Consider the following 16,643-nt stretch of genomic DNA (forward strand, 5'->3'; position numbering starts at 1 on the left):
TTTTAAGTGGCTTCCCAATGACAAGAGAGTAAGTCCAAGTGCTTTACCTAATACCTCAAGTTTCTTAATTGGCACTCAACCTTCTATTCTCACCATAAGCTAACTCTCTCCACTGCCACTCAGCACACATCCTTTGCTTAACTCAAACTGAACTCTTAGCTCACACTGTTCCCTTTGCTTGACTTACTATTATTCCGAGCCCAAGATCATATATAGATATCCTACATATCCTTCAAGGCGTGGTCATTCCCAACAGGAATGAGATTGCTCGTTGAAGAAAGGCAGTTATTTCCACAATGCTGCATGCATTACAGGACATCTAGCATCTCTGGCCCCACCGACTGAATGACAATAGTGCTCTGGCCTCCAGCATTGAGACAACAAAGAGCACTCCATCACATCTGCACAGGTCCCTGAGAGAGATGTTACTGCCCCCCAACCGAGAACCACCCAACCACAGTCACCCTACCTGAAACCTGCCTTGCTTCTCAATCCAGGTGGAATCCCTTCTCTTTGAGTTTGCTCAGCCTGCTGTCCAGACGTCAATCATAACCTTCTTGTAGTCTTATTACGTCCCTAGCTCAGTCATTCTCTTTCCAGTCAGGGCTCCATCCATGACTCTTATGCCCACAGCACCAAATCTAGCATAGTGTCAGGCTCATAGTAAGTATCTAATGAACATTTGTGAACAATGTAAACAAGACAACTGTCCAGGGCATGACTCACAAGAGGAGATTAAATTGAACAGGAAAATTTGTAATCAGATTTGTAATCAACCACTTTTATCAAAACTAAGGAGAACCCATTATGATGAACAGAGAGCAATGTATAGAACTGTTGAATCACTGTAGTAAAACTAATAGAACACTGTATGTTAACTATGCTGAAATTAAAAAAAAAAAAAAAACACTAAGAAGAACACAATCCAGAAACTGAAACTAGGCAAATGGCCTGCATTTGGGGGATAATAAGTATATTTATGTTATATATTTTATATAAATAAACAAACATTAAGCAGACCATTAGACCAAATTATACTGTGGTATTACCTGATGGTACATATTAAGTGTCTGGGGATAATAATGCATGGGCACGTCTAAAGGAGTGTGCAGGTGGCGAGTATATTCTCTCAATGGGCTCATCAGAACTCCTTCCCACCTCTAAAGCACTTCCTTCCTGCTCTGCAGAAGCCAACTGCTAAAAACTACATTTCCCACAAGGCCTAGAAGCTAGTGAATTAGCACCCAGCAATAAGATGGACATGAGTGAGACCTTCAAGGTGGAAGAGAAGCTAAAGCTTCCTGCCACTATTTCTACAGGCAGGTACCATCATCATGGAGGGCTGAGTCAAAATGCCACTCCATGTGGCAACCCAGTGTCCTACCATCCACTATGAAAATGCTGAGAACAGTCCAAGGGCCCCAGCAGTGTTTTCCTAATCCCCTCTTCCTCACACCCAGACTGTGGCTATGGAATCAATCCTGAAACTCAATAGCTGCTGATGTAGCCTCCTGCTCCCACTGTTCCCACTGTTCCAGCCTCTCTAACAATTTTGTGAGCATCTCTTTCCCCAAATTACTCCCTTTCCACTTAAATTATGTGGAACATCTTTCCTGTACTTTCAGCCTGAAAATACAGAAGGCTGGGGGGGGGGGGGGATACAGTAGATCTATCAACTGATGATCCATTCCTCTCCTTCTTGATCTGCTCAAGTAAGACTTATGTCTATCTGTACCTAAGACCTTCTCCCTTGCTGGTCTGGAGGGGAGAAAAAGAGCTCACTTCACCACAATGAGCCTAACAGACCTAAGCAACATAAATTGTAGGGCATGAGCTAATCAGAACTACACAAACTAGCTTATGGTCAACTTAAACTCTAATTCCTATAAAACAAAGTGCGTTTATAGCATAATCGTGGACTCTTTCCCGAGAATTCTTGGCTTGACCTCTGTGTTTTCCAGAATGGCCGCTGAATACTTCAGTACCTCAAAGGCATGCCGGCTGCAAAACTAACCCATCTGCTCTGTGCAGCCCCACAGAGTCGGCCTCCAGAAAGGTCTGTTCCTGTCCTTGCTTTCTCATTTGTAAAATAGAGATAGCAACAGTACCTCCCTCATAGGTCTGCTTGGAGGATTGGATGAATCAGTACAAACAGAGCAGCTGCAACAGTGGCTGGCAAGTGGTGACGCTGGCTAAGTGTCACCTGGTGTGTAAACCTAAGAGCAATCTCAGGATGCAGGTGTAAGTCCTACTCTACGAACAAAGAAACTGAGACTCAGACAGATGATATAACTGGTCCAAGGACAGTAAGCAAGGAGCAGGGGCAGGATCCAAACCCAGCTCCATGGCCTCCCACCAAATCTGAAGTTCCTTGCACCTGAGCACCCTGCTTGCCGATATGCACGCCAAATGGAAAAATGTATTCATCTGGAGGAGGAAAATCGGCCCATACATAACAGGGCTGCACCCTGGGAGCTCTCCGGGCATCCAATGTCATAAGCCCTGCCCTTCAGCACAGTCAGCTCTTGTGGGTAAAATTAGCTCAGCTCTCCCCCAGTGCTGCCTAGAGCCCCGAGGCAAAAACTCACCCTGGGCACAGCACAACCTCGCCTGACCCTCCCAGGAAGGGTCCCTCACGCACCTCATTAGGGCCTGAGATGACTCATTTTGCTCTTTCCTGTCTCTGGCTGCTGAGGTCACCTCTCTGCTATCCAGAAAGACAGCTCCAAAGGAGAAGTAAAGATGAAAATGCAAACCATTATCCTGGATTCCTTTCCCCCAGGGCAGTTTACGAGTGAGGATGGGACGCCTGTCTGCCATGCCAGCTGTGGACCAGGGGAAGGAGGCTCTGCTGAGTTATATAACCAAGCTGAGAACCAAAGACACACACTGGCCCACATGGACTCCTAAGACTGGCCTCCTTATTGTACTCTAGTGAGGACAGGGGAGGGGCCTATTCTATATTCTTGTCCCCTATAGAACACAGCACGGAGAGGATGACTACCAGGGTTTCTTCTGCATCCTCCCAACCCACTGCACCAGACTTGAAGGCAGAGCTCAAATGCCACCTCTCCTGGGGCCTTCCCCGCTCCCATCCTACCTCACTAGAATTCCCACTGCAACTTCTATAAGCATTTACCTCTACCCTTTGCTCTTGGGCATTGATTCATTCAACAAATGTCTCTTGTGTACTATTTTGGACTTGAGGATACAGAATTAAAAGAAATGAGCTTTGTTCTCAAGGAAACGCTACCAACTTCAATAAATAGCTAAAAATGGGGGAATTGGAGTTACCAGGGGTCAGAGGTTTATTCCAAGCAGAGATATCAGAGCACAATCTTAAAAAGCATATGGGAGCTACCATGAAAACCTGGGGGAAAGGAGCGATGTCTTACCAGGGAACAGTGTGTGTTATGTCATGGAGGCTACAGAGAATCTCCTGGATATTCCTGGAATGCAGGATCTGTCTCAGAGGTTAGTGAGATGATGATGGAAAGAAATAGGGGTCAAATAACCAAGAGTCTTCTGCTTTAGGCAAACGTTTGTGGATTTTATCCTGAATGAAGAAATTATCCAAGGATTTTAAAAAGAGACAGGGCATGAATGGATTTGCATGTTTGGAAAGTCACTCTAGACATCAGAGAATGGGATGGACGAAGGGCAGAATAATTAAGCCACGGCAGGTGAGAGATGCTAAGGGTGGGAACTGAGGCAGGACAGTGCAGATGGAGGGGGGCAGGTAGGAGTCTACCACGGTTGATTTGGATAAGATCTGAGGATGATGACAAGATAGAAAGGTGAGGGGAAGGGGGCAGGTATCCAGAACATGTCCCAGTTTCTGGGCTTGGGTGACTCCATAGACAGGGGGTGATATTATTTGTTAAGGCAACAATGCTAAGACAGCTTGAGTCTCAGGTAACTTTAATATTTCCAACTGGAGCCCAAAAGACACTTACCCACATGGCTCTGAGGCTCAACAGTTCTAAACTGAATGTAACCACCTGGGAGTCACGAGCACAAAGACAATGAAGGTGGCCAAAGACAAAGCTCTGTGATACCAACGTTTATGAGACGTGAGGGGAACAAGAGCCTGGGAAGCACCCGTGAGGAGGAGCCAGAAAGGCAAAGGAAGAATGGAGGAAGCAAGAGTGGTCAACAGTGACAAGACCGTGGGGGCCGGATCAGAACAGTGCTAAAAAAGAAATGAAGGTGGCCCTCAGAGACTTGGGTAAGAACGGCTTCCGTCAGACTGACATGGGCTCAGAAGCCCAAAGAAGGCGAGACCAGGCAAAGAAGGAAAGAGGGGGAACGGCATGTTGTCAGAGAAGGACATGTGGGTGTGTATCTCACTTCCCCCACTAGACAACGAGCTTCCAAGCAGTGCTGCCCAACAGAAATAGAATGCGAGCCATAAATGTATTTGTCACTTGCTAGCCTAAGCCACATTTTTAAAAAGCAAGAAAAAGGCCGGAGAAATTAATTTTAATAATACAATTCATTTAACCCCATACAAGCAAAATATTACCGCTTCGTAAGTAATGAACATAAAATTTATTAGTAAGGTATTTTATTAATTCTATAAAGCCTTTGAAATCTGATAAATACTTCACACTTACAGCATATCTCAATTCAAATGGGCCACACTTTAAATCCTCAACAGCCACATGTCATTCTGATTTAATTTTGATGAATCGGGGCTCAGCATGGAAGCTGGCACATTATACTTTTGTAAAAAAAAATATATATATATGATGAAATGAATAGATAGGTGATGGACAGAAGGATGAATGCATGGATGGATAGAAGAATAGATGGGTGGATAAATGGATGGACTGTCATCCATTGAGAAAAATCTGTGAACTTTCCATGGCTTCTCACCCTCTATCAATAGTACTTTAAATTCCCAGTCTTGAGTCATATTATGACTAGAGCATTGGCATAGCTTAATATTAATATAAACAGCATAATTTCCAATCCTTGTAAACTTCTTCTCTTCCTTCAAAAATCATAAATGTTGTCAGTCTGATTTTCTTAGAGCAAAACAACTCTGTGAAACACTAATGACTAATGAGTCACAAATATCTCAAGCACTGACCTCTCTGAACCTCCATTTCCCCCACCCAAAAACTATAACCTCAACTCTGCATACCTCATAGTCTCACTGTAAAACTCAAACTAGTGAAGACACTAAAATATACGGAAGAAAGGTATCACCCAGAAATCTCCTTATATTATAAATATATGCCATATGAGCTTGTAACATTATAAACTACCATATCTATGCGCACATATTCATAAACAAGCAAAACTCTGCAGGGCTACATAAACATAGTATTTTAACTTCCAACATCACTATTCTTCTCTTCTCCCTTCAAAAACCACAGAAGGTATGGTCACTTTGATTTTCCTAGAGAAAAACAACTAGGCTTTCCCAGAGTCATCACACTCTGAGGTTCGCAGAACTGGGTAGAGCCTGCCTATAAAGTGGAGACCAACAAATGCTGGTCAGGGTCTGACCATGCCTGGGAGATGGTGTCGTTGAAGGCTTCATCACCTCTCTACAGACAGTACATGGAAAATGCCCTGTACGTCACTTAGAGTTTCATAGTGAAATATTTTCCCTACCCTACCCAATTCCAAGAGCTATGTGTACGTGGTACTAATTATTTGGTTTCATCCTGCTTTGAGTAGAAAACACAGAAATATTGGGGGAATCAGAAAAGGCATAAAGTTAAAATAAGGACTTCTTAGGTGCATAGCTGCCAAGTGGAAAAAAAAAAATGAAGATGATCAATCTGTTTTTTTCTGCTGGTCAGGGTCACTATCAACAAACCTGATGTAAAAACTTCCCTCAAAACTGTGTGGCTAACTGACCAGGAGTAAAGAATAGTCACAGACTCCTGAGATGAGGGTGCTCACCTGGCTGTCCAGCACCCTAATTTAGCAGGAAAGAAATAAGACCAATAAGAAGGTCTGAAGGCCCTGAGATTGGGTAGGAGACCATGGGAACACAATATGTGAGTAGCAAAGCAAAGCCTCTAACCCTATTGGCCAGAACCCACACCTTTTGCTATTTCTCTTTATGTGACCCCAGTTTTTAAAGCCAAATTAAAAATACCCACTGACCCATCCAGCTAGATAAAACTACTGATAGACAGGTTGCCAAGAACACCACCAAGGAAAAAGTTCAAAAACAGATAAACTCTGTGGCAAATGTCATTTAATCCAAACTCAGTTCTACTAGCAAAAGATAAATTATTGTTCCATTTCGTATTTCTCAGCCACGCATTCTCCATGGCCATGGCCAGTAAAATCCTTGCGGCAAAGCAGCCATCACAATCAGTTTCCAGCAGACCATGCACAGAACCCTTCTGTGTCACCCTTCTGTGCCTGACCACACACAGACCTGTGCCCTCACCTGCGCTAAAGTTACAGGAGAGGCCAAATCCCAACCAGGAACTACGCTGCTGAGGTATTCTGAGAAAGATCTAGATCACAAGACCAGAAATATGCAGCAGAAGGTAGACTGAAGCAGCCATCTCCCCACCAATGGTCTTGCCAAGGGGACGGAAAGGCAGCTGAGCCGAGGCTCCCTCTTCCCTGAGCATTGCCACTGCTTGGAGGAAGGACTCTAATCCTCATTTTGCAATCGACGGCAGAGGCTCCAGTTTTTGTTACAAGTTACACTTCCATGCAAGAAACACACCGGTTCCTCAGAGATGTCACTACAAAGTCACAGGCCGCAGAGGCTACACGGTGTGGGAGTGGGGTGTTCAGGCCTTGCTGTCAGACCTGAGTTCAAAGGCACGCATGCCACTGTGTGACACTGCGCAAGGCACACGCTCAGTTCTGATTTAAGCTGTAAGATGAGGGAATGACAAAAACCTTACCTCTGCTGGCAGATCAGAGACCATGCTAGCAAACTGCCTCACACCTGGCACATGGCGACTATCTATGACTTACAATAAAAATAACGATAAAATGCACCTGCTCCTTCCAGGTCCAGATCTTTCCCCTTCCCTGGTGAGAGGGGTAACATGGACATCCTGCTGTCCCTCCTTCCTCCCCCGCTCTGTCAGCGGTACCATGGTGCTCACTCACAGGTCCCTGAGCACAAAATCCCTTCTGCTCCAATCCCTCAACCAGTCAAGGTCCATGCTGTTTCACACAACAGTGCTCTTGCCCATCTTCTCCCTTTAGCCTCAAAAATTCTTTACCAGACTCCTATTCATCTCACAAAACCCAACTACAAAAAAAAAAAAAAAAAAAAACTCCACATCATTGACCCCATGAAGCCTTTCCCGTCATTCTCTCCATCGTACTTTGTGTGCACATCAGTACACTGATGGCATGAAGGGTACTGGACACCAATGCAAGGCTGGTATTTCCCAGTTCACAGAGATCCAGTCACACATGTTGCTAAAATATTTGAGTGTTTCTTTGCCTGCTGTTAAGAAGCTTCTGTTTCAAGGCCCCCAGATGAGACCCCAATTTTCCCAAACCATCCCTGAAGATCCCAGGACCTCTCCCCTATCTGGGAACAAAAAGATTCCCCTGGCAGAGCTGGTGTCCCTTCAGTACCGGGTATTATACACATTTAAATATCATCCCCATCAACATGGATAACTCACCTACTAAACTAAATGCTGATCTGCACACTCTGTGGAACAGGACAGATTAATTACTAGGTAGGATGCTCCTTCAGGGCCAGAAGCACATGACCCCTGAGCAACCAGAGGACTCAACAGAGGGCAATCAGTTAACTGATTCACGACATCTGCTATGCCACTCGCTCCTCAGCCATGTCCTGGCACATAGTAGGCCTTCAATAAGTTCCTACTGTCCACGTGCCCCACTGCCCTACTGTGTGCAAAGCTGGACCCAATCGACTTCCATCGCCTGCAAATATCCCATCCACCTCCCTGGCCCCAGCCACAGTCCCCCCATCTCTCTTCCTCTCTCCAATGGCACATCCCCCAGGCCAGCTCTCTGCTGCACGGTTCCAGTGGTCCCAAACCTCACCCAAACTTGTCTTAGATTGGCCTGGGGTCCTCATTCTAGAACTACAGAAGTGACCAAAAAAAACATGTTCCCTCAAGATACCCATAAGAGTTCTCCTTTTGAAAGTTAACCAAAACTAGTGGAAACATTCCTTGTATTTTCTTATAACCAACTGAGGTTTTAAAAATTGTTGCGTATCACATTGGTTCACTTTCTCTTCCCTCATCATCCAGTGTGGTAGGAAGGACAGAGTCTTCTGTCCTCAATATTAACAATGAGGAGGTGACTTCTCCAAGAAACACAGCTGGTTCAGAGCATAGCTGGGGCTAAAGTCAAACCTCAAGCATCTCAGCCCAGAGCTGTCCAGTTTCCTGGGCCAGCCCAGCTCAGTAAAACATGATCTTATTGTGCTGGGATGCATTGGACTAGGATGTAGCTATGTCACCCGCTGTCCCCTAATGCTGCTTCCTGCATAGCACCTTCCACTCTCTGACAGCACAGATTTGTTTGTTTGTTGTCTGTCTCACTTCCCAGACTGCAAGCAGGATGAGGCCTTGGACTGTGCCTGTCCCCTTCATCGGGCCACACATGGACCAAGAAAAGAAAAGGGAATTTGGACGGAGCCAGACTCAACAGTGACTCCCTGAACTATCAGTCATCAGCGACCTAACCATGGACAAATAACTCAATCTTGGGACACCTGGGTGGCTCAGTGGTTGAGTGTCTGCTTTTGTCTCGGGTCGTGATCCAGGGGTCCTGGGATTGAGTCCCACCACATCAGGTTACCGCCAGGAGCCTGCATCCCCCTCTGTCTGTGTCTCTGCTTCTCTGTGTTCTCTCATGAATAAATAAATCTTTTAAAATAAATAATGACTTAATTTCGCCAAGCCTCAGTCTCTTCATCCTTAACATCAAAATAATGACACCTACTTCCCATGTATTTGGGAGTAGTTTTAAAAAAATATGTATTTGCCAGAGTTCCATACATGATGAGCAATCAATATACGCCTGCTTCTCTCTTTCTGTGCCAGTTACCAGCTGTGCTTCCCCGCCCCCCCACCTTCACACAGCTCCTTCTCCTGTCAATCACTGCAGCACTAGGACCACAATTGGCTCTTCTCCCCTCAACGTGTCAGCCCCTCCCCCAGACCCTTTTTTTCCCCAGACCCCTTTTAAGGCAGGTGTCTGAGGGAGACCTAGCCAGAACCTGTAGCCGGAGCCAACCACATTTTCATGTCTGCCAAGCTCTGACCTACTTCCCAGCCAGACCAAAGCAGGTGATACTCGTCATGATTCAGCACAGACTTGCTTATTTTTCTCAACTCATCTTGGACATAGGACCTAACCCAGAATCGTGGACTCGTGGAGCTCAGAGCTGCAGGGTCCACCAAGCCAAGCCCACCAAGTCCAACTCTACTGTTTAATAGATGTAGAATCTGTATTCTAGGGAAAGGAAGCATCTTAACCAAGAACAAACCCCCAAATTCCCCTATGATTAGAAACAACAGCATGGCTCCAATTAAACCATAACAGAGGGCACTGGCTGGCCTACTACTTTCTCTCATCCCAGGAATGATTCCTTATGTCTCAGAGTTTAAATTCTTCCTCATTCCATTCCAGGCAAATGTATTCTCTCCATTATTAAATATTCTGCATCTTTCTACACGATGGAGAATCTAATTTCCAGCCCCATGAAGTTCAGTCTAGACACCTAGAAATTAAAGATTGCAAATGTTTTAAATTGTATGAGATGGTATAAGAAAATCCAAGAGACCAGAAGTGAGAAACTATGGAGACAAAACTTGGTTCTGGCACTAACTACTTATATGACCTTAAGTGAGGCCATCTCCCCTCTGGATTCCCCTTTTCTTGTATTAAATTGGGACTGTTGAACCAGATCCTATCCAGGCTATGATATTCTGGATCTATGTGTCTCAGCATCACCTTCAGTACAGTATCATCACCCATTATCCAAAACAATTAGACTCTGACTCATTAAGCTCAGAATTGAAAGCAACTGGGAATGTATCCTTTCACACGTGATCAGTGTTCATCAATGAATTGCAAAGCTTTTCAAAGGCAAGGGTTCCACTTTTATGTAATTATGTCACAAAGACTTTGTAAATACCAAAAAGCAAATGTTGCCAGACTGATGAAATTGTATGGTAACAAAAAGCCGTGGGGTGACAATAAAACAATAAGGCAGTCTCTTCAACAGATCACAATTTAGGCTTCTTATGACTGGAGTTTTTCACAGTGGTCCCTTTATTCTAATAATCATGCCATTGCTCAAATCCCTTCTTTAGAAACTATGTATAGAAGCAGCTGTAGGTCTTGTAGAATATTCTCAATGGGAGTACCTCTTTGGTTTTTGAGAATGATTCTGATTTTTCCAACAGTCACTGAAAGACTGTTCCAGTGAATAAGGGAAGTAGGTGATCCAGCTGGAGGTGATGATGCTGAATAATACTTGGCCAAAAAAGAAAAAAAATACACAAAGCTTGTGGGTGATAGCAACATCATGGGTATAAGTCACACAGCCACAGCTGAGCCCAGATGCCTCATTTAAAGAGGGCAATACTCCGTGGATTTCTATGCAGTAACAGGTTTGCAGTAAGACACACTAGATCTTCCTAAGCTGCCAAGAAAACTCAACATGTTGATTCAGAGGTAGTACTTCTCTCTCCTTCCTACTGCACCTTTCCCCCAAAAAATGTTCCTTAATAAGAAATGTCAAGTGATCCTCACTAGAATCCAACGTGAGCATAATCACAGGACTATGTCTGTAAAGATGATGTCACAGATTTCCCAGTTTTCGTTCCCTACTAAGCACTCATAAAAGAAACTAATGCATTAAAATATTCATAACAGCGTTACTTATAAGGCAGAGATTGGTAATAATACATATGCAAAAATATGTAAATGGCTCAATTTGAAAATATACATCTAATCGATGGCCTAGGAGTAGCCATTACAAACACAAGAATTATAAAATAATTTGGAAATGTTAATGAATATTCAATGGAGAAAAAAAAGAGCAAACAAACTGCCTAGTAAGAATATGTATAAGAAAATACTGGTGGATAATATTTTAATAATATATCTGCTTTGGAAAAATAATGATGATGACTAACAGCTAATAGCATGACTCAGGATTCCTCCATGAGAGCCTGGAAATACTTGAAACTACGAGAAAGGCTGGAGATTTAAATAGAAGGAGGCAATCAGAAACTCCAGAACAAAACAAAGGACAGCATGAGAAATCATGACCAAATTTAGAGAAACCAGCCCAATATAAAAGAAAAATAAATCAATTTCAAAAGGAAACACAGAAGAGACTCCAAACAAGCAAGAGAGCAATTAGAAAGACTGAAGATATATGGGTTATGGCAGAAAATACTTAATTTTCTTCTTCCAACCAAAAAAAAAAAAAAAACTTAGACTCCAAGAATATTAAAGAATAAGAGCCAGAAGAAGAAAAGGCAAGAAGTTCACCGTGCAAATAAAACAAAAACCTGGGACAATTTTAAACAACTGGAGGAGAAATAGGAGAATGTGCTAGATTGTGATGCTAAGGGAAAGTTCAGTCCCCCGTGAGTGGCTTGAAGGTGGTGACCTCAGAACCCTAGAAAAGGAAATGAAACCACAGCACATGACTTAGCTCTGTATTGAGCAATATTTACCTAGAAATCATAAAGTAAATGTTGTTGATTGTTTTCAGCTTTTGAAATCAACCCACAGACACAGCACGAAAGACTCAGTATAGTTACAAAACTATGCACATGTGCATTTTACATTACCAATTATAAATGAGAGAAAGGGAAATGTCACATAAAACATAAGTGACAAATTATGAACAGAAGTGAGACAGAAAAGGTGGAGAGAAGCTCCAGCATCTTCATCTTACAAAATGGCGGGTGAAGAGACACTGTCCAAAGTTGATATAGCAAGAAATGGTGATCTATGCACATTATATAAATTCATAAAGGAAAAGGGATTATAAGGGAAAGAAGGGGAACTAAGTGGGAAAAATTAGAAGAGACAAACCATGAGAGACTTCTAACCCTGGGAAACAAACAAAGGGTTACGTAAGGGGAGGACAGGGAGAGAGGATAGGGTGAGTGGGTGATGGGCACTAAGGAGGGCACTTGATGGAATGAGCACTGGGTGTTATACAATATTTTGACAAATTGAACTTAAATTTTAAAAAAGACTGAAAAAAGAAAACTCATAAAGGACATGGAGAGAGAGTAAATCAGTGATGCAACTGTCAACAATTGGGAAGGAGGGATGCAAAGTACCACTGGGGTGTAAACAAGCTCATCCCTGCCTATCATAAAAGTCAGGAGGCATATATAAAACTAATAACTCAAACACTAAAGATATAAGCACACTGTTTACAAAGATGACAACCACCACCGGAAGAATTTAAAACAAGAAAAAAAAATGTTACACGTGAAGGATGAGATCAGGGTGGAGAGAAATAGGATAATTCTTGTTCTTTTACAAATGCTTTTGTATTATTTCACTCTATTTTTACTATGAATATTTACTTAAAATCTTTTAAAATTAAAAAAAAAATTTAAAAAAAAAAAAAAAAATTTAAAGGGTACCTGAATGGCTCAGTTGATGAAGCATCCAATTCTTAATTTCGGCTCAGGTCATGATCTCAGGATCGTGAGATTAAGCCCTGCCACAGGGTCCATGCTGGCCGTGGAACCTGCTTAATATTCTCTCTCTCTCCCTCTCCCTCTGCCTACCTCCCCTCCCCCTCATCTCGTGCATAATCTGTCTCAAAAAAAAGGAGGGGGGGTAAACATTATAACCATCCAAAAAATGAAATCTTGCCATTAGCAAAGACGTGGATAGAACAAGAGGGTATTATGCTGAGCAAAATAAGTCAATCAGAGAAAGACAATTACCATATGATCTCACTCCTATGTGGAATATAAGAAACGAAACATGATCATAGGGAAAGAGAGGGAAAAATAAGACAAAATCAGAGAGGGAGACAGACCATGAGAGACTCTTAACTCTAGGAAACAAACTGAGGGTAGCTGGAGGGGAGGGGGTGGGGGAGGGGGTCACTGGGGGAATGGGCATTAAGGCGGGCACATGATGTGATGAGCACTGGGTGTTGTATGCAACTGATGAATCACAAAACTCTACCTCTGAAACTAAAAATACATTGTATGTTAATTAATTGAATTTAAATCTTAAAAAAAAATTTTACCAAAGAAAAAATTTCAAAGGAAAACAGAAGAGCTGCAATAGCATGACCCTCAGGTCACCAACACCAAATGTGAGGCAGCTTTCTTGGGGAAACCATTATCCAATGCCACTCTTGTGGACATCACTACGTGTACCGTGAGGCCTCCTTTTAAAGCCACTCTGCCCCTCTTCCCATTCTCCTCAAGATCTTTAACTCTCCCTTAACATCCTCCTAGAAAATTCTCAACAGTTCGTACCCCTCAACTCTTTTTGCCGGCTTGGAAATAAAAAGCATCCCCTAATGAAAACTTGAAAATATAAAGAATCCCTGAGGAAATCCCAAAGTCAACAGACAGCTGAGGCGGCGCAGTCCTGTGGCCTAGAAGCGCACCGGGGCCTGGAGGTTGGAGCTATAATTAGCTGCTTCTGGGCAGACAACAAGGACTCCTGTTCCCTGGAAAGGAGGTAATTAAAGGAGGCAGATTTAGGCCTGAGGTGGTAAGTCTCAAGGAACTGTGGCTCCGGGCAATCCCAACCCGCACCCTGGATGAGGAAATAGGAACCCGCAGGCCTAACGCTCCATTCCTAAACCAATTTTTTTTTTAAGATTTTATTTATTCATGAGAGACACAGAGAGAGAGGCAGAGACATAAGCAGAGGGAGAAGCGGGCTCCCTGCGGGGGGGCCCCTGATGTGGGACTTGATCCCAAGATCCCAGGAACACGACCTGAGCCGAAGGCAGATGCTCGACCACTGAGCCACCCAGGTGTTCCCTAAACCATTTATTTTCTCCTCCTCTTGGATTATAACAGCAGAGGAGTGTCCCCCACTCGCCCAATCACTTCTTTTTCTCAGCCACCCAAGTGCCATTTCCCGGGCACCCAGCACTGTGTGCCAGACACTGTGTAGGAGGGCAGGGACGAGTCACACCGAAACGCCGACCTCAGGGAGGTGACAGGTGAGATGTGCACACAGCACTGGACAAGAAACAAGCCACATCGCCAGAGAAGGATGGAAGCAGGCCACTGTCTGCTGGGATGCCCGGGGAGGGCACCCTAGAAATCACATGGAAGCTTGATTTGAGCAAATGGAAATAAGCACAGAAGGAAAGGTAGCTTTCTAGAAAGTAGAGATTCCACGAGCACAGGCATGAAGTCAGCAATCTGAGGGGCTTGTGCAAGGGCAGGAGAGCTAGCCACAGATGGATTAGGGCAGGTAGAGAAGAGTCTTCATGCCTCATTCACGGGGACCCTCCTACATGCCAGCATAGACGCTTGACAGACATTGTCTCCAATCCCTGCAACCCCCACTGGGAAAGAATGTTTTCTCCATACTACACAGATGGAAGAATCTGGAAAGAGGGGAAACAACTTGCCCAAGGTCACAGAGTTGTAAGGTAATGGAGCACAGATTCACAACCGGGTCTCCTGGGCTTTAAAACCCAAGCCTTTTCTCCGTGTGCCACCAAAAGGAGTAGACAAAGAAGGTGTCTCTGCCAGCAGGGCTAAGTCCAGTGACTGTCTGCAAACATTTCTCAGAGCTCAGAGCAACGCTCATGGACTTCTGAAGTTTCATGCCACACCTGGGCCTATGCTTTAGGAACTCCTCCCCGCAGCGTTTAGAGCCTTTGCAAACCTGGGCTCTGGTGCCACATCTGGCTCCCAGGGGTTCGCACACACCACAGGCTCCCGGCCTTGGTAGATAAGTAGGAAAAGATCCCGCGGCACGACCTACCAAAACATACAGGTCTGAGCTCCACTGCCACGACCCAGGTTCATGGAGGGTCAGGAGGGTCAGGAGTCCAGGCTCACGCCCTGTGTCTCACGAGGCAGCATCTGTCCACCTGAGGCCCTGCCAACACCACCCGGCTTCTGGGGTGAGAAGCAGCTCCGCCAGTCGTGTCTGGCGTCTCCAGACACGGCCGGGGGTGGTCTGCCTTCTGTGGATCTCTGTCCATCGGCTTATTTTTCCTGCGTATCCATCAAAACCTTTCCCCCACAAACTTGACAGGAGTGAGGCCAAGTTCCTCTGCTGGGGAGGGAAAAGAGGTAGGGAAGCGGGGAGGCTTCAAACAAGACTGAATTGTGACCTTGTCAGGAAACAAAGATGTGAGATCCGACCCAGCTCCTGGATGAGCCGGTTTCCCCATTCCAAGAGGCAACTCCATGATTTAGGGCCATCACTTTGGTATCCTGTACTGGAACAAACCCCAGAGCGTGGGGTTCAACTACAAAAAACACAGCCTGATGATTGTCCTCCCCACGTCACGTCCCCGGATTGGCTGCTCTCAAGACACACTTTGTGCACACAAGCACGCTCCCAGCCCTTTCTTCAGACCTCATGAAATCTGCACCAAGGCCGGCTCTGAGAGGAGCTACCTCTATACAGCCGTCGGGGCACGCCTTGGCCCATGTGTAGAAGGGTACTCCACATTAGCAAGGGTAGCGCTTGGCTATCAGCTACCCAGAGACTCTCAAGAGATTTTTCCATGAATTCTTCAAAAGTTTCAGGCTCTAAATTTAAAGGGACTTTCCAGGCATTCTCTCTCTCATTCTTAATGGTCTTACCCTACAGAAGAGGGAAAGAATAAGTCACATACAGGATGAGCATGTGAAGGCAGAGGGACGTCCTTCACTCATGCATCTGGCAAAAATGTACCGAGCCACTGGCTGGCATAGGCACTACGCCGTGCGAAGTTCCTGGATACGGGGCTGGAAGCTCCTGGAACCTAAGAGGATGGCACGGACAAGCAAATTATTAAAGTGTTGGCCATGGCTTAAACCCGGCCATCCACCCCTAGTCTCCAGCCTCCACACCAGCAGCGATGCACATTCCCCATAAGCCAGCATTCCCGGGCTGCTCAAACGGAACACCAGAACGTACTATCAGTTCCCTCAGCACATCTCCCAGCTAGAAGTGGGGGAAGATAAAGTATCCAGCAGGTTAATAATACACAGTGGAGTCTATTTCATGCTGAAGGAGGGGAAAAGAAGATAGAGATCAAATGGAACTTTTTCTAAGAGCTTTTTCTAACTCTTCATCAGCGTCCAATCACTAGAAGGAAACCAAAGACCTGGGGATCCCCTAGCTCTTTCTGGCTCCACACACCAAGCTATTGAATCCAGACGTGTCAGCTTTGTTAAGATCAAGGAGAGCACAGGGGTACACGACCCTTCCACACCTCAAGGGCACTGAATGAGCAAGTCTGGTCCAGACCTTCACCTACACGGCTCCCTCTTCCCAGTAAGCCCCCACCTGACCTCTTCTTCCAACTCACTGCTGCTCACCCTTAGTTGGAGGCTGGCACCAGCCCCCTCCACCCACAGTGGCCACACAGCAAATGCTTACTGAATTAAGGAAGGCACCTCTGCTTTCTCTCCACCCCCCTGCAAAGAAATTGGTTTAGCAGATCCTATAAACTATAGGAAGAA

General features: G+C 44.8%; 1 protein-coding gene across 41 annotated transcripts in view; it reads right to left on the reverse strand.

Moving 5' to 3' along the window:
• The window catches only part of LPP (LIM domain containing preferred translocation partner in lipoma), a 657,925-nt gene that overhangs the window by 611,767 nt on the left and 29,515 nt on the right, over nucleotides 1–16,643 (reverse strand). The window lies entirely within an intron of this gene.

The sequence above is a fragment of the Vulpes vulpes genome, chromosome 3 (genome assembly GCF_048418805.1).
Source record: "Vulpes vulpes isolate BD-2025 chromosome 3, VulVul3, whole genome shotgun sequence".
NCBI lineage: Eukaryota > Metazoa > Chordata > Mammalia > Carnivora > Canidae > Vulpes > Vulpes vulpes.